Genomic DNA, 25,961 nt, shown 5'->3' with positions numbered 1-25,961 from the left:
GCAGCAGGAGGGGAGATATGAGTCTCTGGTCGACAGCAACCATTTTATGCTGTCCAGGACTAGAAGGCTGGAACTGGGAACATCAGGGACCCCATGAAGCTCGCTTCTGAGGGGTGGAATGCTACCTACATGTTTCATACCAAACACAATAGGGTTAGTTTCAGCTATTTTAGAGTTGGTCATCACGCAGTCGCGTAATGCCACTATATGTTAGCCTATGGCTGCGTTACTAACATCCCGGGTGAATGGACTCCGTAGGCTGCAGGGGTGTCCTGTTCATGCAGGGGCACCCTCTCACTTAGACCCAAGCACCCTTCCTTCAGGATTGTAAAGGCCTGCTATAGGGGTAACTTATAGGTTTAAGTGCAGTTGAGGAAATATAAATTTTTGGTCATGTTATGTTCCCTAGCGCGTACCCCACCGACTCCATGTACCAGCTTAAAGTGCATGTAACTTCCCTCCTGTGCCAGCTATGAAGACGCAAATACATTTGCGTCCAACGTTAACTTGTCCTCTTTCAGATCCACCCTGAATGGATTATATAGTCCGTTCCTAAGTATGCTATGCCACCGTCTTTTTGTAGTACACTTTACATGTTTCCCTGCTCTGGCAGAGTAGGCCCTGATTTCTGCCATAGAGCCTCTTTTGGCTTCCTGACTCTGACAGCCTCTGCCCAGGCTACCTCTGTACCCGTGAACTCTGACTTACTTTCAGCGCGGCCCCTCGCGCTCAGCTCAGCCTGCTTTCTGCCAAGACTGACTATAACCTTCGAGTTATCTGTTCCGCTCCTCGAGAATGCATTCCTGCCTACTAGCTCCAGTAAACATCCTCTCCAGCTGCAGAGCCAAAGGGCCGACCTGTCTCAATGCAAGTAATTCATAGCCTCTGTTACCATGCTTCCATGGAAGGCCCCGTGCCCCCACGCTTCTCATGTAGACACTTAGGCGCTTATACACGCATCCACAGTTAGCATAGAATAGCTTCTGCCCTAGAGACCTTTCCGCCCAGATAGTATGGTTCCTAAACATCAGATATCAGATACGATAAAAGTACAAGTTGGTCTGACATGCCAGACTTCTGTCTCTTTCCGTCAGTGTAAATGTCAAGTCCCCTGCACCCCGTCAATCACACGTCATGCAGCTGCGCGCGCATCCAAGCTTCCGATTTCTGCTGACACTGCAGCAATTCTGTTAGCACCACCCCTTGGTGCCACCCACTTGCGTCACCTATCAGTGACGTTTCTAGCACACACCTCTGATTCACGCCTAGTTTACGCCTCTTGATTACGTACTAGTAACACGTGTATACTGTTATCTTGTCTTCTCTCAGCTGTTACGCCTCCTACACTATTGCCTATGATGTGAATTAAGTATATAAGCTATGTATTGTTAATAAACGAGAGCGCTCTATCCCTTCTGACACCCCTGTGGTGGTCAGAACATGATATCCTGGTCTAGACCATTCCTTTATGAGGAATAAAACCCTTAGAAACTCTAACACCACGGACTCTGTCTTTTTTCATTCCGATTGAGTTGCTATTGATTAAGTACTTACCTGCATAGAAATTAAGAGAGTAAATTAATTATTTACGTCATTTTGGCGCCCGAATAGGGACCCCTCCCCCACCTCACGCGCCGGTTGGCGCATTGCAAGCTCTGTCCCCTGCCGTCAGTTAGACGGAACCTACGCGTACCGGCAGGATTTCCTGCATCTCCCTCTGACCCAAGGAGGTGACGAAGACTGCGATCAGTGCCCAGACGAGGCGGTGAGGAGTGCGGAGGATCCCGACCAGAGCCTAGCCGAAAGAAGCAAGGTCCGAGGTGTCAAGAGGCCCACCAGGTTTCCGAAGTTTTCCGAAGTTTTCCGAAGCCTTCCAAAGTTTTCCGAAGTACCGAGTCGAGTCCAGTCGAGTTTTCCGAGGCCTTCTGTTTCCGTGCTTCCCGGTGAGTACCATTGCTGGGTCGTATCTAGACGGGTTTGGGTACGCAAGTCCGGTCTGCACTGTTTTAGGCAGTGTATCTGTACTGTTTAGCAGTATATCTAGTATTCCGAATTTCTGCACTGTTACATCAGTGTATCTGTACTGTTGAGCAGTACATCCAGTATAGGGGGGTAGTCATCTATGTCTTCAATGTTCTTATGTGATTAATGTCGTGGTATGAATGTGACTGTTTAATGTGCATTATTGTGTTTCTTGTATCAACTAGCTGTAACTCGTATTAAATAGTAAAGATCGAGCACTCAGTAATAAGTAAGCAAAATGCCGTTTTTCAACAAGTTAAAACAGATAGGAACTAGGAAAGGGATACTGGAGGAAGAAATTCCTATTCCCCCTAGGGACACTCCAGGTAACTTTATGTATCATAAGCATGGCATAGATGCCATATTATATCTAGATTTATGGGCCGATTACACCAAACATCTAGACGAAAGACACAGATGGCCTGTTACTGGAACATGGGATGCCGAGTGCATCATGAAGGTAGAAGAAGCATTATGGAAAAAGAAAGCTAGACAATCCCAGAAAGACGCCATAGAATTCTGGCGTAAGGAATCACATAAGCGTGCTGAGAAAGCACTCCGTAGAGAGGACAGACTTAAAGAATCAGAAAAGGCCCAAGAAAACGAATTAGTTATTGAAGGGATCCGAGTAAAAACAGAACAAATAGACCGTGCCCGAAACAATCTTGTAAACGGAATGTATCTCGCGGCCGAGGGCACATCTGAAGGCCTATCAGAATTACCGAAAAATTTACCGCCACCATTAGTTCCAACTAAAGTAATGCATAAAACTACTAAAGACATATTCTTAAATTCTTATCTAGAGGATGTAGCACCAGCTTACACCAATCTGCCTGTTCGTGCCCTGCCTACTGACAGGGATGGGGGTGGTACTACGCCCCCAGATCATGTTCCACCAGTACCGCGACAGACCTCCCCTGTCCCGCCCGCTCCGCCACTTCCCACACTCAAGATTGACCTACCGAAACCAGTCCTACCTGATCCTACTAAACGACAAATTCAAGTTCAGATCCAGACTCCGCGGAGAGATAATGCCCAAGCATCCGCCTCCGGAGGTGCGACGGCGGGTCCGCAGACCCCGCCATTAACACACAGATTCAATTTAAGGGACACGCAGAATCCTTTCCAGTCTCCCCACTTGACGCGTCTTGACGCATTAAAGGAAAACATGTCAGTTTGCAGATATGATCCAGTACCCGGAAAAAACGATCTAATGATATTGGCATCACTACGATTAAGATCTGCCACTGATATCTTGCTATGCTATGTAGGAATGAAGGAGCGTCTCGATAGAATATACGAGTTTATACAGACAGGGAAAGACCCTGACAGTATCAAGGATGCCATGGATAAACAGAAAGTTGACATTCAAGCACAGATATTACGATTTTTCATAAATTGTCTAATAAGAGAACGAGACAGGCCCGAGACAGATCAAAGTGAATTAGATGGACTAACAAAGTGGGGTCAAAATATAGCCGAAGGAAAACATGACAAGGGGGCTTGCATAGCCAGTATGTACCAGAAAATTAGAAGGGCAGTGATAACGGCACATCAGAAAGGGAATGATAAAGCTTCCTCCGAGGAGGAAGAAGAACTTACAGAACAAGGAAGGACTACAGATACTATAGCGTATGTAGGTAAGGGAAACTACCTTAGGAAAGGCATCCGTCCGGAAAACAAGAGAGTTTTTCTCTCTGCTTTAACAAACCCGAATTCTTCTGAACATCAGTTCCAGGAAACTGATAAAAGGCTTCGAGACCGAATGGGGTACCATGTACTCAATTCTATGGATGAACAGGAACTAGCCCGGTCAGCCGTGTTATGGGCCGAAAACCCAGACATATATAATGATGATACGTTAGCACAGACATTCTTGAACCTCTCCCCAGACGAGCAGAAATTAGCAGGTGTATACATGATTCAGCACCTCCTCATCAAGTTCAGAAACAACCATTCCGATCCAGGTCCCTTACACGAAACATTAGAAGCACTACTCATGGATAGATGGAGAGGTTTCAGTACCAAGTTAATACAAATAATTATAGAACAACGACGTAAATATAACACCTTTATAAATTCTGAATATGCCCCCCCCCCCCGCCTCCAGAAAGAAAAACGTACCACATGCAATGCCTGAGTGGCATTGAAAGTCAGAACCCCTTACGAGAAGTACACCCAGTTATGGGTGCGGATCAAGTTTTGAAGCGTGTGTATGTCCACACACCACTGACTAAGTTAGAACTGTTAGAAATGAAGAAATTAGTCCCGTGTCACGATAAAGACCCTGCAGGTTTTCACAGAGAGCTCAAAGACATGTTACTGATGGGAGATTACACGTATGATGATATCATGAAAATGTTAAAAGTACTTTTGCCCACGGGCATTTACGAGAAATTAAAGGAAAAGGATTGGGAGGTGGGAGAGTCAAAGATAGCATGGGCAGAAATAGAAGACGAAGAAAGCAAACGAATCCCAGGGTTAGGCCTTGGGGATAGGACTAAAGCACTACCCGGATTAATAGTACAGGTTTTGCCAAGATTATTGACAACTAGAAAGGAAGATTGGGACGCAATCTCGTCCTGTAAACAGAAACAAGATGAAGATACTAGTGACTTCTATTCAAGATTCGAGAAATGTTTCATTATAAATAGTGGCCTACAACCAAGCAGCGAGTCATATCCACACCTTTTCGTATCAAAATTAGTCGAGAATTCCCTACCGTTAGTTAAAAATAGAGTGTACAAAGTTGAAAGTACTTGGCAGGCAAATACGCCATCCCAGATGTTACAAATGTTACAATATCATCAGAACAGAATTAGGGAAGAACAAGATCAGGAACAGAAGCGTATGAAGGACACAAAAATGAAAATGTTGGTAGCTCAGACGGTCCCAGCCGACGGTCAGAGAAAAGGTGGGGCCCAGACCAATCACAATACAGCTCCCGTTAAAGGGACATGTAATTATTGCAAGCAGCCAGGTCACTATGTACATGAATGCCCAGTCCTGAAACACAACATCTCAACAGGTAAAACTAAAGAAAGACCGCATCCGCCTAGACAAGACCAGGTCCAGCAACAGACTTCACAAAATGTACAGCCGATGCAGAATACACAGCCTATGCATGCTCCATCCCACACAGCACAGACAGTAGCAGTACCGCAGCCACAGCCCATTGCCGCGACTCAGCAAGTTTCACAACAGATGTACCAGTATGCCCAATCTGCATATCCAGATTACCCCCGATACACATGAAACAGCCTAGAGAGGGAAGGTGGTTTGCCTCTTATTGAAATTCCTGTAGATCAAGAAGGTCCTTATGTACACAGTCACGTATTGGGAAAAGACAGAAAGTTTTTAATTGATACAGGGGCAAGTCGCACTACAATCAGTCACAATGAAGTCCCAGGGGCACCCCTCTCAGGCTCACAGAATGTATCCCTTGGTTTTTCAGGACAGCCTATTGTAAATGAAGTATCGGAACCAGTACCATTAGCTGTGGGTCCATTATCCCGAGTTACAGACTTGTTACTTACGAAATCATGCCCAGAAAATCTGTTAGGAATTAAAACACTGAAGGCTCTAGGAGCTATAATATGCTGTTCCCCGGAGGGAGTCAGACTCTTTCTACGGGATTTCAAGGGTCATTATGTTTTAAGAGATTTTGATGTCAGATTGAAAAATGTACCAGATCACCTATGGGCAAAAGGCCCAGCTGACGTAGGTTGTATGCATATCACTCCATATCGTGTTACACTCAAGACAGGAGTTGTTCTACCCAGAATCAGACAATACAAGTTACCACCCGATGCTGTAGTGGCTTTACTGAAAATCATTGAAGAGCTTATTGCCCAGGGAGTGGTCGTAGAGACCGACTCCAATATCTGTAATTCACCCATCATTCCAATTCTTAAATGTACAGACCCCAATGCACCGCCAGTATATCGGCTGGTGATTGATCTTCGAGAACTGAACAAGTGCATCGTACCGCAGTTCCCTGTGGTCCCCGATATCTCTTCCCTATTGACTGCTATTGATTCAGAAGCAACGTTCTTTACTGTAATTGACCTCAAGAACGCTTTCTTCAGTGTACCTATTGATCCGGAGAGCCAATATCTCTTCGGATTCAGTTTAAATGGACGAAGTTTCAAATTTTCCCGCGCACCTCAAGGATTCACAGAAAGCCCCAGCATCTATAGTCAAGCACTGAAAAGACAACTAGATTGTGTTCAAATGCCAGTTAACACCGCTTTACTGCAATACGTCGATGATCTACTGATCACCGCACGAAGTGAGCCCGAATGTGAACAAGCATCATTGACAGTTTTACATTTCCTGGCCGACAAGGGACACAAGGTGTCTCCTTCGAAGCTACAATTCTGTGTTCAGCAAGTTGTGTACTTGGGTCACTTGCTGTCCAAAGTGGGGAGACAGCTCACTCCCGATCGCATTCAGTTAATTGTAAATATGCCACGACCCCAGACACAAAAGGAAGTGCGGGCCTTTATAGGCCTCACCTCGTACTGCAGACAATGGATTCCTCAATATGCATTTCTAGCTAAACCACTCATTCAGTTAACGACGCAGGAGGCAGCAACTTTGCCTGCCCTCCCTTGGACTCAGGAACATACACAAGCCTTTGAGGAATTAAAGAAAGCATTATGCCAAGCACCAGTTTTAGCAACACCATGTTACAGCAAACCGTTTACACTTTTTGTTACAGAACGTGATGGTACAGCGTTGTCTGTCCTCACTCAAGACCAAGCAGGTTCACATAAGCCTTGTGCTTATTTTTCAAGTACATTGGATTTAGTAGCCCAGGCACTCCCTGCGTGCTTAAAGTCAGTAGCAGCAACAGCGTTAGCAATCAGACAGAGCGATTCAATTGTTCTAGGTCATCAGTTAACAGTACAAGTTCCACATTCTGTAGAGGTTCTTTTAAACAGAACCCAAACTCAACACTTGACTATAGCACGACTGACAGGTTACGAATTGACACTATTCCAGCCACACATAGAAATCAGACGTTGCAGTATCCTGAACCCAGCAACACTGTTACCTATAGATATGACAGATCCAGTTCCGCATGATTGCATAGAGATCATTAATGCAGTAACAAAGCCCCGACGAGATTTAACAGATGTTCCATTGACAAATCCAGACCTGACACTTTATGTGGACGGTTCATGCATGAGAACAAGTACAGGAGAGTTAGTGGCCGCATATGCCGTGACCACTGAAACTGAAGTTAAAGAAACACATCGTATTGATACACTGTCTGCTCAAGCGGCAGAGCTCATCGCTCTGACCCGAGCCTGTATTCTAGCCAAGAACAGAAATGTCAACATATACACTGATTCCCGTTATGCGTTCGGAGTCGTACACGACTTCGGCATGCTGTGGCAAGAACGAGGTTTTCTGACCTCTCATGGTGCCAAAATCCAACACGGTCCTCTCATTCAAGCACTGTTAGAAGCAATACATCTGCCTTCAGCCATATCCGCCATGAAGTGTAAAGCACATACTAAAGTCACAGATTCTGTTTCCCAGGGTAACGACCTGGCAGACCAGACAGCAAAACATACAGCACTGACCCACACTCAGATAACTGATACGACAATGACAACAGATCCGACAAACTGTATGACAGTCAGGGATCCCACACTAGATGTTATCGACATTCAGACACATGCTACTCCAGAAGAAATAAAGAAATGGATCGAACTAGGAGGGATCCAGACAGATCAAGGTTAGATGACAAAGGGAAAATCTACATGGTTTCTCCCTGACTCTATGGTTCAAGTTATGATAAATACAGCACATAGTCCTGCACATCTAGGAGAGAAAGCGATGTTAGACAGTTTACAAAATCTCTGGAACAATAAACACTTACGAGCAGCAGCAAAACAGAAAGTGCGTACTTGCATGATCTGTTGTCAGTTCAATCCAGGAAAAAGCGTCCCTGTAGAGCAAGGTGGATTTCATCCTCCCGATCACCCTTTTGAAGTCCTCCAGATGGATTATATCCAGATGGACCGTTGTCGAGGATTTAAATATGTTCTCGTAATTGTCTGTGCTCTGTCCCGCTGGACCGAAGCATACCCAGTCCCAGATTACACTGCTCCGACCACTGCCAAGCAGCTGGTTCGTGAATTCTTCCCACGATACGGCTTGCCCCGTGTCGTGTACTCAGATAACGGTCAACCATTCTCATCTGCATTAATGAAAGAAGTTTCCTTATTACTGGGATACCAGTGGAAGTTCCATTGTGTCCGACATCCTGAAGCCGCAGGCCTTGTAGAAAGGCATAACCAGACACTAAAGATCCGTCTTGCCAAAATATGTCAGGAGAAAGGGGTCGACTGGATAGTCGCCCTGCCAGTGGCACTATTCTACATGAGGATGGTCGCCCATTCGAGATCAGGGCTATCCCCGTACGAGGTGGTCTTTGGCAGACCACCGAATATGTGGGGGACGCCCATTCCGAAAAAGATTACTGATGTTGATTGTAACATGTTGACAGATTACCTTGCCTCCTTGATGTCTGCACTCCAATCATGTCGTTCACAGGTTGCCGCAGCCTTCCCTGACAACACTGATGTAAAGCCACACGACGTCCGTCCTGGCGACCTTGTGTTCGTCCGCAACTTCGACAGAAAGAGTCCGCTGGAGCCCCGCTGGAAGTCCCCGAAGACCGTTCTTCTAACAACAAGGACGGCAGTGAAAATAGAAGGAAGAAAGGGGTGGGTTCACACGAGTCATATAAAAAAATTCTCTGGACTGAAACCTGACCGAGACTCGTCCACCCCCACCAAAGACTGTGTCGAACAAAAAGACTTTACAGAATCTGAACGAGAAAAGACTCCTCAAGAACAATATCGCATGAAATTACGATCTAGCAAGTCAGACAGTTTAATTGTTTAAGTCCTCCCCTAGGTGAATCGGTTAAATAGTTTCTGACATGTATCCCCTAGATCGAGATAGAGAGAGAGAGAGAGAAGCAAAGAAACGTACATACTGCAAATCACTTCGTAGTCACTGTATAGTGACACTATTAATCATGTTTATTCTGAGTATTTTAATTATTGTTGTCAGTATCGTTTTGCCTATCTATTATCCTATTTTCAAGCGTGAACATTCTGCTTACAATGTTTCTGCTGAACACACTTTTAGTGAGTTACCTCCACACGAGCTTTCCTACAGACTTGCGCTGCGCAACAATACATTCATTAGTATGCTACATCATTCTCATCAAACTAACAATGCTACAAATTGCTGGATATGTGGCCGACTCCCTCCCTACCAGAATTACAAGGGAGCCCTGCCCCTCTTTCCGTATCCGTTCACTCACAATGGCTCCTGTGGAGCATGGTTTAAAATAATTAATTCTTTAGATCCTGATATTGCTGTTTTCGATGGGGGTTGGGTTTGGGGAAATCTGAACTTGGTCCTACTAGACGTCTGTTACCCAGATAAGGAGGGACTCCCCACCAGAATAGGAACTGATCTAGAAAATGAAGTGTATGGATTAGGTAATTATACAATTAGCCTCATGATTCTCACTGTCGAATCCGAAGCCACACCCGTTCTACCCGTTATGTCAGTATTGCCAGTCACTGGTGAATTATGTATCAAAAAGAAAGGTTCAGTACACTTAGGTCATAGTAAATGCACTACTGTGGTCGAATTCAGTGATCATGGAAAATCGTCTTTCAAAGCTATTAGTCACTCTTACTTTGTTTGTGGTCATACCGCATACATACGTCTACCTCCAGATTGGGATGGTACCTGTTACATTGCATTCCTACTGCCACCTGTTTTTCTAGCTCCTCCTGATTACCATAGAAATACCAATCTAGTACAGAATAGACCCAGAAGAGATATCCCACTTGTCGACTACACAGAAACGGCATGGGAACAGTACACCGACTTTAATAAAGGATTCTTTTTCTTTTTAGGCCCTGTTCAGAATAGTAAATTAATACGCAGATTAACTAGAACACTTGAAGCAGTAGTGAATGAAACTGCCTCCGCCCTAGGTAACTTAACAGAAGAGCAGTCCGCTATGCGGGTTGTTGTCCTTCAGAATCGTCTTGTTATTGACGTCATCTTGGCAGATAGAGGTGGAGCCTGTAAGGTCATCGGGTCAAGTTGCTGTGTTTTCATACCACAAAACGCACCATCTGTATATCAAGCTATCACCCGTCTCCATAAAATTGCAAATCAGATACATCAGAATCCAGGCACCTGGACTTGGTCCGGTTGGTTCTGGACAACGTTAACAGCTTGGGGATGGAAGATCCTATCCTTCCTAGGCATTGGCCTAGTCCTAGTATTCAGTTGCTGCCTGTGCCTGCAGTGTGGGCCAGCGATTTGTGGACTGTGTGCCACGTCATGTATTGAACACTCCAGTTTTCTCTCAAAACGTAAACGAAAGAAAGAAGAACAAATGATGTTGCAAGAACAAACTGATCGATTCATGAGGATCGATATTTCATGAAGGGTCCGTAGGGAACAAGGAGGGAATGAGGAAATATAAATTTTTGGTCATGTTATGTTCCCTAGCGCGTACCCCACCGACTCCATGTACCAGCTTAAAGTGCATGTAACTTCCCTCCTGTGCCAGCTATGAAGACGCAAATACATTTGCGTCCAACGTTAACTTGTCCTCTTTCAGATCCACCCTGAATGGATTATATAGTCCGTTCCTAAGTATGCTATGCCACCGTCTTTTTGTAGTACACTTTACATGTTTCCCTGCTCTGGCAGAGTAGGCCCTGATTTCTGCCATAGAGCCTCTTTTGGCTTCCTGACTCTGACAGCCTCTGCCCAGGCTACCTCTGTACCCGTGAACTCTGACTTACTTTCAGCGCGGCCCCTCGCGCTCAGCTCAGCCTGCTTTCTGCCAAGACTGACTATAACCTTCGAGTTATCTGTTCCGCTCCTCGAGAATGCATTCCTGCCTACTAGCTCCAGTAAACATCCTCTCCAGCTGCAGAGCCAAAGGGCCGACCTGTCTCAATGCAAGTAATTCATAGCCTCTGTTACCATGCTTCCATGGAAGGCCCCGTGCCCCCACGCTTCTCATGTAGACACTTAGGCGCTTATACACGCATCCACAGTTAGCATAGAATAGCTTCTGCCCTAGAGACCTTTCCGCCCAGATAGTATGGTTCCTAAACATCAGATATCAGATACGATAAAAGTACAAGTTGGTCTGACATGCCAGACTTCTGTCTCTTTCCGTCAGTGTAAATGTCAAGTCCCCTGCACCCCGTCAATCACACGTCATGCAGCTGCGCGCGCATCCAAGCTTCCGATTTCTGCTGACACTGCAGCAATTCTGTTAGCACCACCCCTTGGTGCCACCCACTTGCGTCACCTATCAGTGACGTTTCTAGCACACACCTCTGATTCACGCCTAGTTTACGCCTCTTGATTACGTACTAGTAACACGTGTATACTGTTATCTTGTCTTCTCTCAGCTGTTACGCCTCCTACACTATTGCCTATGATGTGAATTAAGTATATAAGCTATGTATTGTTAATAAACGAGAGCGCTCTATCCCTTCTGACACCCCTGTGGTGGTCAGAACATGATATCCTGGTCTAGACCATTCCTTTATGAGGAATAAAACCCTTAGAAACTCTAACACCACGGACTCTGTCTTTTTTCATTCCGATTGAGTTGCTATTGATTAAGTACTTACCTGCATAGAAATTAAGAGAGTAAATTAATTATTTACGTCTAATTATTTTAGAGTTGGTCATCACGCAGTCGCGTAATGCCACTATATGTTAGCCTATGGCTGCGTTACTAACATCCCGGGTGAATGGACTCCGTAGGCTGCAGGGGTGTCCTGTTCATGCAGGGGCACCCTCTCACTTAGACCCAAGCACCCTTCCTTCAGGATTGTAAAGGCCTGCTATAGGGGTAACTTATAGGTTTAAGTGCAGTGACCCTTAGATATACTAAACCTATATCTTTCGTAAGTGATTCATGCATCAACTTACACAGGCTGCAATGGTGGGCCTCTAGTTCCATTTTACATTGTCTCTCATGGGTGGCATAATACCTGCTGCAGCCCATGGGAAACCTTTGGGGGAGCTGTGTACCATGTACTAGGGTCTGACAAGGGTACACAAGTATCCAATCTGGAGTGTACCTAGTACAAAGTTTAACAGTTTTAGGGAGGAAGCAGATAGACTGGGCTCCTGATTAGCAGGATCCCGGTCAGACTAGTCAAAACAGTACTACATCAAGCAAACAGTTGGGGTAAGGATAAGAAGCAGATCCTATTTTCCAACAGTTACCCCCACTTTTTGCCTGGTAATAAGCTGTTATTGACTAGTCTGACTGGGATCCTGCTAATCAGGACCAAGTCTATCTGCTTTCTCCCTTAAATTGTTGTGTTCAGTACTTAGGTAGATCCCAGATTGGATACTGGGTACCCTTATCAGTCCCTAGTATATGGTACTAAGGTACCCAGGGCATAGGTACCCGAGAGGTCCCCCATGGGCTGAAACATGCATTATGCCACCAATGGGAGACCATTCAAAATGGAGCTAAAGGCCTGCCATTGCAGCCTGTATAAGATGGTGCTAGCACCCTTAACAAAAATATAGGTTTCCTATATCTAGGGACACTGTACTTAAAACCTATAAATCACCCCTATAGCAGGCCTTAGCAATCCTGAAGGCAGGGTGTGTGGTTCTAAGTGAGAGGGTACCGCTGCATGAGCAGGATACCCTTACAGCCTACAGAGTCCATTCTCCCAGGTTGTAAGTGAAGCAGCCATATACTTTACACGATGACCATCTCAAAACTGGCTGCAACAAATCCTATCATGTTTGGAAAAGCCCTCCATTAGCCTCGCAGTGTTCCTGGTGCCAGCCTTCTATTATTTATTTATTTATTTAGTTTGAAGGTTTTATATAGCGCGGAGAAGATCCTTGTAGATATCAGGGCGCTTTCCAATCAGCAAGGCTAGTTATACATAACAATGAAAGAAGGAAAAATCACACGTAGCATAACAAATCACGAGTAGCATAACACATTAAAAGCAAATTCTATGGAGGAAAGATCACGCATGACATGAACAGTTTGTGTACAGGGTAAAAAGAGTAGAGTACATGACAGGAGCATCATAGTTAATAAAAAGTCCTGGGCTGAAAAATGAGATAAGGATGGTTAGTCGGATCCTTAACGCAGAAAGGCAAATTAGCAAAGGAAACTATTGAGTCTCAGTGTTGGACTTGGCCCTTTTTCCCTGAAATTTTTCGCCTTTCATCCCCCTATTTAGGATGTCTCCCCCATAGTAAATAAAGTTGTATAGGCCATGTGAGGTATGAGATGCCCTGTTCAATGTGTAATGTCATGTAATGGTGTGAACACTTGTCAATCCCCCCATTGTGTACATGTACCCTGGTGAGGTGTCGCATTTAAAATGGATGCCATGGCTGTGCGTTGTGCCACCTGACTGCAGTAGGTTAGCTGTCTAGATGTTAGGTACCCAGCCACCCCTGCTTTTGGAGGGAAAGCCTGACACCCAGGGTGCTCTACTCCTCCCCCTGAGCCAGTTTGAACCAGTTCGCTAGAGAATTCCAGAAGCTTCTGGCACTGTCTGGGAGGTGGGGTGAGGGGGTTAGAAATAAGGGGGCTGTGCCACCATGTGTTGAGACAGAGCTGGGACAGGAACGTGAGGGGACCTGCTGTCAGGGGAACTGCCACTTGGGCCTGTGTGCTGGACCCTGCACCCATCCATCACCCCTCTACTGTCCCCATGGCTAGTGGAAGCCTCACTTCAGGAGTTCAGGCTGCTGTTCAGGAGGATGGCCACGCTGCAGTGGAGGATGGGGTCAGCCGACTGCCCTGTTTTGATGAAGCCCCCAATGACTGTTGACCTGGCCTAGTAGTGCCTACTGCTCTGTGCCCCGGGCCCTTGAAGAAGGAGAGCCTCCCTAGGTCCCTGAAGTGTCGGGACCCTGTGCCACGCAAGTGCTGAGCCCAGAAGCACCTGGAAGGGAAGGAGCGCCTTGGACTGGACCCCCACCACCCAGGAAGTGAGAAGAGGTTCCCTGGGGCTTGCTACTGGGACTGTCCGCACCCCCCCCCCCCCCCCTTGCGCTGTGTGCCTGGAAGCACTGGCCTGCAGGAGACTGCCTTGTGTCCCCAGAGGGCTGTGACCAAGACTGCCCTGCTGGGTGTGTGAAGCCCTGTTGCCCCCTTCATAGCGCTGTGTTTGCTGAGCGCTGTGGGGCCAGGAAGAACTGTGAGCTTAAGAGGGCTGTGGGTGCCTACCCCGCGTGTGCGCTGCCCAAGATCACCGCCGCCTGGGGGTCGCCGGGGAGAGAGTGAAGAAGCGGGAGCCTACCCCGCATGTTACAGCCTTTGTGGGTGCCTACCCCTGCTGTGTGCATTGTTAACGAGCGGGTGCCTACCCCGCGGAATTACCGCCCAGTACTCACCCCTGCGGGGCCCGGGTAAAAGTGAAGCCTGCCGTCCAGTCCGAGGAGGTCGGGAGTCTACCCCGCCTCCCCTTGAGCGCCGTGGGTAGGAATCACCGCCGCGGCCCAGCGATATATGAGGAAGAGTGCCGCTAGTGACTTGACCCTTGCGGCGGCCCCCGGAGCCAGGAGTGGGCCGCCGCGGCATTGAGGGAGCCGCGCTGGGCCTCGCAGAAGCCCGGACGGAAGGCATCACGTGGCTGGGGCGCCGGTGATGTCACCGGCCGCGCCCCCCAGGATCTGCACACAGATTGGCTGTTAACGGCGTGCCCCCTCAGGCCGCGCTGTCAGTGGCAGCTGCGGGCGCGCCCCCTGGAATCCCCGGCCCGCAGGAAGAAGCCGGAGGGGCCGTGGAGTGCCCACAATACCGCAAACATCTTGTGAGGGTGGAGGGGTCCTCGAGGCACTCTGTCGGTGCCTGCCTCCTCCGCGGCTAAAATCCCTGCGGCCTGTCAGCGTCCCGGGCCCCCAAGCGGAGGGGCACGGGTGAAGAGCTAAGTGGCGGCGGCGGCCGAGACGCGAGAAGAGGCCGACTATAGCCCCGGGTCCCCGTGAGAGAGGAGGGGCTATGGTGGAGCTGGGAGAAGGGCTGTCTTCGGTCGGGGCTCCAAGGAGGGGCTGAGTAGGGCCCCTGTGACCTGCGGGGATACTGGTTGGAAAGGGAAGCCCCGCGCCTGCCGGGAAGAGAGCGGCCCAATGCCTGCAGGGCTCCCGGTGGCGAGTTAGCCCTGCAGCACCTACAGAGCCACACAGCAGCCCAGAGACATCGCAAAGAGCCCAGCGAGTAAGGCTCAACTGTGAGAGGGTTGGGGGTGTGTCGGGGCATTTGGTAAGTGCCTGCCCCCAAGGACCAGACTGACTTTCCAGGTGCCCCGTCTGGCTGCGGGCACCTGCAACGTTGGGCCCCAGCAGATTGTGCCAGTTGTAGAGGCCAATATCAGCAGGTATAGGGTCCCATGTGTCTAAGCCCCCCCAGGATGTTATAAAGGGTTATTGATACCCCTGATGCCGGTTCCAAGGCTGGTTATGTTAATGGGTATGCCTGTCTCATGTTTCATTCATGCCTAATGTTTTCTTGGCCAAAGGTATATGCCCCCATGGTAGATGTGATTATGCCTGCCTAGGCCTGATATTGAAATTGCGCGCCTGTTGTTCCCTTTTGTAGGAGGTGCTAATGCGAGTCATGCTGTGTTCATGCCTAATGTTCTATTGTATGCTTAAAGCCTACTGCTAAGGTTATGCTAAGGATTAAGGCCTGCTTTTTCCCTGCAGTATTGATCCTGTGTTTCATGCCAATTGTTAACGTTCTTTTTATTTCAGCTGGAAACTCATGGACTCACCTTTTTCTTGCCCTATTGTGATTACTGTATTTTAGTTTTGCAGGTTGGACCTAATACAAAAGTTATTCTTTTTCCAACCAGAAGCGGTGTTGTGTCTCTTTTGTGGTGTGCCTGGTGTGTCGTCTGTGGGTACTGCGTGGTGCTTCACACATGTCCTCAGGAATTTGGCCTGCCCGCTCTGCTACATGCTACCCCCGTAGAATTGGCTACCCCATTTCTAACACTCAGAAAAACTTAGCTTATAATCAGGTAAATTTTGCCATAATAATTGCTTTAACTTCCTTTTTGAAAGAGATGGTAGAAGCATTCAGTCTGATTTCTGGTGGAAGAGTATTTCACATCCTTGGCGCCATGCCTGAAAAGGATCGTTTATATGTTTTCTTCTTTTTGAATCTTTGAGGTTTCAGTAGTAGGTTATCTGCACTCCTTGAGGACCTTGACCCACCAGAGATTGTCAGTTTCTGTGCGAGGTAGCTGGGCCCCTTGTAATATAAGGCCTTATGTGTCATGTAGGCTATTTTAAGATGGATTCTTGCTTCCAGCGGGAGCCAGTTTAAGGATTTTAAGTCTGGGGAGAAGTGGGAGCTTCTTTTCGCGCAAATGATGAGTCTTACAGCAGCGTTTAAAGAGGCTTGCAGCGGAAGCCGTCAAAGCTTTTGGAAGGCCACATAAAGAGGCACTTCCATATTCCACTCGAGGTGTAACCAGAGCTTGTACATCCAGCTTGAAGTCATTGACTGGAATGAAGGGTTTCAAGTTCCTCAGAGTGTTAATTTGGAAGTAAGCTCCCTTTGAAGCATTGCTAATATGTTTCTGCATGGTGAGATTGCTGTCTAGAGTTATACCCAGAGATTTTGCAGAGTCAACAATGGTAGGGTGAACGTTGAGAGCAGTAAGATGTTGGATCAAGGCTTGCATAGTAGGAATTTTGGTGGGTGGAGCTATAAGGAGGAATTCGTTTTTTTTAGCATTAAGTTTGAGGTGGATTTCTGCCAGCCAAGTCTGGGTGTTCGTGAGGGTGGTGTTAAGGCGTTTAATGTCATCTAGGGTGTTGATCTTAAGATACAGCTGAGTATTGTCTGCGTACATATGATATTGCATGTTGGAAGCCTGAAGAATTTCTGTGAGAGGCTCCACAAACAGGTTGAACAGTGTCGGGGATAGTGACAAGCCTTGTGGGACTCCCAACCTTACCGGTACTGGTTTGGAGAGGGTGTTGTTGACCAAAACATTTTGTGTACGGTTATGGAGAAAAGAAGTGAACCAATTTAACACTGATCCTGATAGACCCATTCTAAGTTTGAGAAGGTCTAGCTGGTTCTCATGTTTGACCGTATCAAAGGTTGAGGAGAGGTCAAGAAGGATGAGAAGGCATGAACCGTTCTGGTCAAGGATTTGAAGTGCATCGTCGATAATGTGTGTCATGGCTGATTCAGTGCTATGACCAGCTCTGAAGCCTGATTGGTGGTTGTTAAGAAGTTCAAAGTGATTAATGTGTAACTTTCGTCAATTGGTGGTGAACACATTTTTCAAGTAATTTGGCCAGGGTAGGAATATTGGATTTAGGCCGGTAGTTGTTAAGTTCTGTGGGGTCCGCTGTTGGTTTCTTAAGGATAGGTGTAACCTGTCCGACTTTGAGGGAGTCTGGGATGCGGACTTGTCGTAGTGAGCATTCAATGATTTTGGTCCATAGAGGTAGAAGCCAAGGGGTTAAGTCTTTAACCGCGTTGGCAGGGAGTGGACCGATGAGGTGGTCGGAGGGCTTTAGGGCATTGAGAATCTTGCCTAAGGCCTCTTCAGAGTAGGTATCGAAGGATGACCAGGTTGCTTCATTCTTAAGGTCAAGCTTTGAGAAGATTTGGAGTGGGGAAGTTGTTAGTGAAGGGGAGGTTTCTGAATGCAGCACCGAATATAATAGTAAATCGTTTAGTAGATCTTTCTTGATGTTATCAGTCTTCAGAGTGAAGAAAGCATAACATTCTTCACAATGGGATGTGGTTGGGCTGCATCCAGTAGCCGTTTGGGTGCTTCTTTAGATTGAGTTTTGATTAACTCGAAACGTTTTTTGGGATGATTTCTAGCTTAGTCTAGTTGGTGGCTAAAGAAGTCTGCTTTAGTGCGCTTGATCTTTTTGTAATAGGTGTTTCTTTTTTTCCTTAGAAATTTAAGGTGATTAGTAGATGGGACTGATCTCCACTTACTTTTGAGGGTTCTGAGAGACTGTCTATCCTCATTAAGTAGGTCAGTCTACCAGGACTTGGAGCCTTTAGTGGAAACTCTCTTTAGTTGAAGGGGGGCTACCACATTAATTATCTCGGCCATAGAGTTGAGGTAGTGGTTAGTGAAATCGTGGACGTCTGAGGTGTCAGCAGGTGGCTGAAGAAGGTTGTAGCTTGAGGAGGGTAGTGTGTAGGGGTTGAGTCTTTCCAGGTCTCGTTTCCAAATCTTAGGTTGTGTGGACTGAACCGAGGTGAGTTTAACTGTTTCCTTGATGAAGAAGGTGATGATATGGTGGTCTGACCAGTCTCAGGGTTGAATCGACTCCAACTGAATTACGTCACTTTTTGAGATTGTTAGATTCAAGATTGCGCCTTTATTATGAGTAGGGCTATTGCAGATTTGGGTGCGGGCTAAATCGTCAAGGAAGTTTATGACGCTGTTGGCCACTGCGTCATTGTTGTCGTTCCAATGGAGATTAAAATCGCCAAGGAATATTTGTGTATTTTGTCGCCTGTGGGTGTTTGTAATCATATCCATGAGGTGTTCGGTGAAGATGAGGATGTCGCCTGGTGAGTGATAGATGATATGGAGGCAGCAGGCTGGTTTGCCGTTCCTGCTAATGTCAAGGCAAATGTATTCGCAAGAGGGGAAAGCCGGGGATATGGATCTAATAACAGTGATGTTGCTACGATATATAGGCAATACCTCCACCAATCTTATCGATTCTGTCCAGTCTGATGATGGTTAGGGGGTACTAGAATGTCGATGAGAGGGGTGGAGGATTCTGCTAGCCAGGTTTCAGTTAACAACAACAGGTCTAGTTCTTGTGACATGATGAAGTCAGCTATCTCCGCAGCTTGTCTGGGGGCGAATTGGCCGTTGAGGAGAGTGCATTTAAGACGGGGTGTGATGAGGGCAAAGGAGGGGTTCTGGGTGAGAGGGACATTTCTGAGGTTGTTATCGATGACCCCTCTATTGTTGAGTTTCTCGGATCTGAATGGATTGAGGGGGATAGTGGGTATGGTCATCTGAGTATTGGATGGGTCTATCGTGGGCGAAGGATCATAGGAATGAAGGAGAGCTAGCAGATCGCTCCCTGTAAGGTGGTTGATGCTTCACATTGGGTGAGATGGTGTATTGTAGTGGGGGACTGTTTTCCAGCTGGGGGAGTGGGATTAGGGGTGTGGTGGGTAATTTGATGTGGGCGCTCGTTCGAGTTAGAGGTTCTGAAGGGAACATTATGCCAAGGTTGTCTTCATATCACCTCCTTAAGGGATTGGAGTTCCTTTTTGATTTGGTGGAGAGCAGACATTATTTCCTCGAGTCAGGTGAGGTTATGAGTAGGTTTGGAGGCTTTGTTATGTATGTGGATGGCTGCAGGTGTGGTGCAGGTATGGAAATAGTTGGAGGTGGTGAGGTGCTAGGGCTTGGATCAGTGGAGGGTGAAGCAGGGAGAGTTGAGGGGGTGGTTGGGGTAGTTGGGAGCAGAGGGTGCACAGAAGATAATGTATTATCAATGAGGTGCTGTGGTGTCGAGATAAGGGATATCTCATGCCCTCGGAGTGGGTGAGATGCTGCTGTTAGGGAGGAAGGTAGCAATGGTTTTATGCTGAGGGAGTTCAGAATCAGTTAGAGGGACAGATGCTATATTGTCTGTGCTGGGAGGAAGAAAGTGTGGGATAATTGAGGTGTTGTTAGATGTGATGATGGCGGGTGAAACGTGGGTGGAGGTGTCGTGAGATTCCGAAGCCAGAGAAGGACTAGATGGGTAGAGGCGAGGATGTCATGCATCCTAGGTGTTTTTTTGTGTAAAGAAGTGAGGTGTAATAACGGAGGGGGAGAAATGGGTGGAATCGTAAGACTCTGATGCCGGAAGAGGAAAAGGTGGTGGAGGGATGTAAGGAGAGCTTGGTGGTATTGGAAGGGTGAGTTGTGGTGCATTGGTGGGAGGGGTAGATTGGGTGGAGGTATCGTAGGAAGCCAATATTGGGGGTGGACAGGGTGGTTGTAGGGGGAGTCTGTCATTCTGGGTAGGTGATGGAACCAAATGTGTTTTGGCGCTGGGAGCGGATTGGGTGACTGATTGGGGTTTACACACAAGGTTTTTAATGGAGGGGAAGATGTTGTCGAGGAGATTCAGATTGCGGTCTGTGGCTTGGATGAGGATAATTCCGTCATTGTATATGGTGATAGTTGCTTTCGCATGGAAGAGTTGTGAGGGGCAGATGCATAAGACAATACCATGCGCGGTTTTCCTCAAGGACGAGATCGAGAGTGAGTTAAGGAAAGCTTTCCTCCATTGGGCTCTTCGCTTAGTGTGAAAAATGAAATCAGAGGGAGTAATCCCATTGTGTGTTGAGAAACAGGGATCGGCAAAAAGAGTTTCAGGGGGGAGTTTTATGAAGTTGTGCTTAAAGCGTTTCGCAGATTTTTTAGTGAGGTTCGAGGGGTAAATGATGTACGAGTGTGTACCTGTGGGTTCCATACTGAAAGCAACACAGTAATTGAGAAGGTATGAGATGAAAAGTGGGGAGGGTGTAGAGCGTGGTAAGTGGCAATGGGTGCTTGGGGGAGAAGTGATGCGAAGTGGGGGAGGCTAAGTGATCAAGGGCGGGGACATGGGTGGGATCCCAAGAGACTTGTGGGTGGCACCTAAAGTGCGGGTAAGGAGTGAGAGGTGGGGGAAAAGATCGGAGAAGACTTGGGGGAAAAGATCGGGGAAGACTTGTAGGTGGCACCTGAGGTGCGGGTAAGGAGTGAGAGGTGGGGGGGGAAAGATTGGGGAAGGGAAGGGGCCCAGGCAAGGAAAGCACAAAATGGCTGCCTGCCAACCAGAGACATGATTCTGTCCTACTGCTGCTGAGCAAAACTGAAGCAGGGGAAGGCAGAACAATAGGCATCCTGTCAAATGGAGGTGTGACCACCTCCCAGACAGGATTTAGTGTATTGGGGCTGAGTGGTTGGCCTGCCAGTGCCACTAAATCTGCATGAGGGGCACATTTGGTGTCCACATGCATAGTCCAGTACAAGCCAGCTTTGGGAGCCGTTGGCTCCAGCTCTGGCACAAAACTGGCCAAAGGACATGGGAGTAACCTCACCCTGTTCAGACCCTCGCCTGGGAGGGCCCCCTGAATCATCCCAGCCCTTTCCTTAGGGTTCTTAAGGGCTTACCTGTGGGTGGGTCCCTGGATTCATCGAATCAATTCATATCAGACACCACTTCTTCTTCTACCAGCTGGGCATTCTGGACTTCGCTGGACTTTGTTTAGGCTCAACTTCGTACCTTCCAGTCTGCTGGATTATCTGTACCTGTGCACCATACAGGAACCTTCCAAGGCCTGTGGGCATCAAAGACAACTGAAGGAATCTCCCTTGAAGTGAAGGAGTCACTTCTCTGCATTCGCAGGCACCACAACTAACTCGACCTGTCTGCTGATCCTGAACTCCTCCGGACTGCAAGAGGTCCTGCAACACAAGTGGTGGTTCTCGACAACTCTTGAGGCTTGCCCTGCCCTTTTATCAAGTTTGAGGCATGTATCCCTCGTGGGGGCTGCAATCCCTGAACCCCTATGCACCTCATAAACTTGCAATGGCAAAGGCTTGTTGGCTTCCTTCAGAGAAGATCTTCAGGCTCCAAGTAGCCCCAACCTTGAGTGACCAGAATGTTTAGCCACACCGCATCGAATGCATCGTGGCCTGCATCTTTTGATGAGCTGCTTGAGGTCCTCTTGCGACTCCAGTGCCTCCGGCCTGTGGGTCAAGGTGAGGGTCACTTTTGCTTCTTTTGGGCTCTCCTAATTGCTCAGGGCCTGCCCTGACTCCCCTTTTTGCGGTGAGTCCCCTGGACCTTGCTGGTTCCAACATTGCACCTTCTTCTACTTTTGCATTGGTTGCTTTTGTCAAGGCTTGTTGGTGCTCCCACCAGACACCAACCCCTCAGCACTCGACATCCGACGTGGGACAGCTTGTGCATGGCTCCTGGTCTTCCTAAACATTGCCTGGTTCTCACAGCTGCAGAGTCAAGGTCATTGTCATCTCCCCTGTAACATCCGACATCGGAGGCCATTCGTCTTCCAAGTCTCCTGGTCACTCCTGAGTGACATAGACTCTGCCCGCTCTGCTTGCAGGTACCTCTCATCTAGAATCCACCTTCGGATTCCACTGGACATTTTCTCCTTCTTCAGCAGCGGCACTTTCCTGAAGTCCTGCATTGTGTTCAATTTCGGTTTCTGACACCAATTCACACCTATGCACCCAGCTTCCCTGGTGTAGGTAACATGGGTACTAGGGTATGCACAGGTGCGGTCACTCTCCAACCTTCTGTCTTCTATGGGGTTTCTTCAGGGTCCATTGGGAAGGGGCCTTAACCTTAATCAAGACCACCCGGAAGGACCGTGTTAACCAAACCGGAGGAGGAATTGCCATCGTCCACAGGAACACCATCGACATCACAACCGCCACCGAAGACACCCTCCCCGCCGCCGAACAACTACACTTCCAGATTCACACTGACCCCAAGACCACCCTCAGAGGAACGCTCATCTACAGACCCCCGGGACCACGCACACAATTCAGCGAAACCATTGCCGACTTCATCGCCCGCATGCCCTAGCCTCACCAGAATACATTCTCCTAGGGGACCTGAACTTCCACCTGGAGAAAAACAGCGACAACAACACCACCACCCTGCTCGACAACCTCGGACACAAGCAACTAGTGAACACCCCCACCCACCTTGCCGGCCACACGCTCGACCTCATCTTCTCCGCCAGCAACCACGTCTCCTTCAGCCACTCCACCGGACTACACTGGACCGACCACAGATGTATCCACTTCACCTTCAAAAAGAACACATCCCACCACAGTACACAACAGATCCCCCGCAGATCCTGGAACAAAATCACCACAGACCAACTGCTCTCATCACTAAGCCAGAACCCGCCAGCCAGCAACACTGAGACCAACGATGCAGCCCGCAACCTCGCACAGTGGATCACCAATTGCGCTGACAACCTTGCGCCACTGAAGTATCCCCCAGACCTGACCGGCAACAGGAAAACCCCATGGTTCACAGACGCACTCAAAGAATCCAAGAAATCCTGTTGAACTCTTGAAAAAAACTGGCGCCACGAACGAACTACAGAGAACATGACAGCCCTCAAGAACGCCACCCGCGAGCACCACCAGCTTATCCGAATCTCCAAAAGGACATCATTCAAAGAGCAACTAGACAACAACACCCGCAACAGCAAGGAACTCTTCAACATCGTCAAAAAGCTCTCCAACCCCAGCGCCAGCAACAACGACGTCACACCGTTACAAGAACTCTGCAACTCCCTCGCCACGTTCTTCCACCTCAAGATCGCAGATATACACGTCAGCTTTGGACCCCAGACTCCGCCTGCAGCCACCAAACCAGCGACCCCCACCTCCACCCTCAGCGCCTGGACCCCTATCAGCACCGAAGACACCACCAACGTCATGAACTCCATCCACTCCGGCTCCCCCTCTGACCCTTGTCCCCATCATATCTTCAACAAAGCCGACACTATCATCGCACCTCATCTCTGGAACGTCATAAGCAGCTCGTTCACGTCAGCTGCCTTCCCCGAGAGCTGGAAACATGCAGAAATCAATGCCCTTCTGAAGAAACCCACGGCGGACCCCAAAGACCTCAAGAACTTCCGCTCCATCTCTCTTCTTCCCTTCCTGGCCAAAGTCATCGAGAAGACCGTAAACAAACAGCTGACTGCTTTCCTCGAGGCAAACAACTTGCTCGACCCGTCCCAGACCCGATTTCAAGCCAACCACAGCACGGAGACTGCCCTTATCACAGCCACCGACTACATCAGGACCATGATGGACAACGGAGAAACAACCGCCCTCATCCTCCTGGACCTCTCGGCAGTCTTCGATACCGTTTGCCACCGCACCCTAATAACCTGCCTCTCCAACACCGGGATCCAAGGAAAGGCCCTGGACTGGATCACCTCGTTCCTCTCCGACAGAACCCAGAGAGTCCGCCTCCTTCCCTTCCGTTCAGAGGCCACCGGGATCATCTGCAGCGTATCCCAGGGTTCCTCACTCAGCCCAACCCTCTTCAACATCTACATGAGCCCCCTCGTCATCATCGTACGCAAACACAACATCAACATCATCTCCTGCGCCGGCAACACCCAGCTGATACTCTCCCTCACCAAAGACCCAACGACCGCCAAAACCAACCTCCAGGAAGGTATGAAAGACGTCGCAGAATGGATGAAACTCAGTTGCCTGAAGTTGAACTCAGACAAAAAGGAGGTCCTCATCCTCAGACAATCCCCCTCCGCCTGGGACGACTCCTCGTGGCCCACAGCACTGGGCTCCGCCCCAACACCAGCGGACCACGCACGCAACCTGGGATTCATCCTGGACACATCCCTCACAATGACCAAGCAAGTTAACGCTGTCTCGTCCTCCTGCTTCAACACCCTGCGCATGCTCCGAAAGATCTTCCGGTGGATCCCCACCGAAACCATAAAGAATGTCACCCAGGCCGTCGTCACCAGCCGACTGGACTATGGAAACGCTCTATACGCAGGAACCACCGCCAAACTTCAGAACCGACTACAACGTATACAAAATGCCTCCGCACGACTCATCCTCGACATCCCTCGCCACAGCCACATATCCGCCCACCTGAGAAACCTGCACTGGCTCCCCGTCAACAAGAGGATCACGTTCAGGCTCCTCCCCCACGCACACAAAGCACTCCACGACATAGGCCCCGAATACCTGAACAACCGCCTCTTGTTCTACACTCCCACACGCCAACTCCGCTCCTCCAGCCTCGCCCTCGCCACCATCCCATGGATTCGCAGAACCACCACCGGAGAAAGATCATTCTCCTACCTAGCAGTCAAGACATGGAACTCCCTCCACACACACCTACGAATGACTCAGGACCGACCATCTCACCTTCAGGAAACACCTCAAGACCTGGCTCGTTGAGCAGTAGCAGTAGCAGCAGCAAGACCTGGCTCTCGAACAGTAGCAGCCCCCCCCCTTCAGCGCCTTGAGACCCTCACGGGTGAGTAGCGCGCTCTATAAATGCTTTGATTGATTTAAAAATCCAACAAAGACTTACACGTAGACTTGTCTGGAGCACGTAGTTGTATTCCCACACTTCACACGCTCTCCATGGGGTTCCCCATTGCTCACCTTGGGTGGTTCCTTGGGTCCCCAGCATTTTTACGTCGTCTCAACATTATCGTGACCCGAGTCGTGGTTCTTATTCCACTTTCTAAGTATATGGTTAGGCATCCCCTTAGGGCCCTGCTGTGTATTCTGTGCTATTTACTGTAGTTCTATGTAACGTATTGTGTGCATTGTGTTTATCTCCAGGTAGGAGAATTCTAAATGTGTTAGAGAGTATTATACAATAAATACATATTTTTATAATACCTTGTGTGGTTCTTTTTCACTTAATTGATACTATAAGATTGCATTCTGTTAAAATAAGCTGAGTTATACTCCGTATGGACTATGCCTGAAGGCTGCTCCCCACAGCTACCACTTAGAAAGATTTCTAAGGTTGTCTAAGACCTCTTAAGTCACAATAAGGGTTGTCTGGAATGGTGCAGGTTGCCCACTTACATAAGTGGACATATTATACCAGGCCAACTTCTCAAATTGTGAGATTCTAGACTTTGGCTGGTGTCCCTTGGGACCCTGCCCACCCTGTCTCCTCTGGTGAAAAATCTGGGCATTCTCAAGGATAATAAACTCCCCATGAAATCAGGACTAGCGTCACTGCTACGTGATTTGCAGTTCTCCGATGGCTGAAAAGTATTCTTTGGCTGATCCCTTTAGCAGCTCAAAGATCGGTCATCC

The sequence above is a fragment of the Lissotriton vulgaris genome, chromosome 6 (assembly GCF_964263255.1).
Source record: "Lissotriton vulgaris chromosome 6, aLisVul1.2, whole genome shotgun sequence".
Taxonomy (NCBI): Eukaryota; Metazoa; Chordata; class Amphibia; order Caudata; family Salamandridae; genus Lissotriton; species Lissotriton vulgaris.
Note: the sequence above shows the minus strand (reverse complement) of the source record.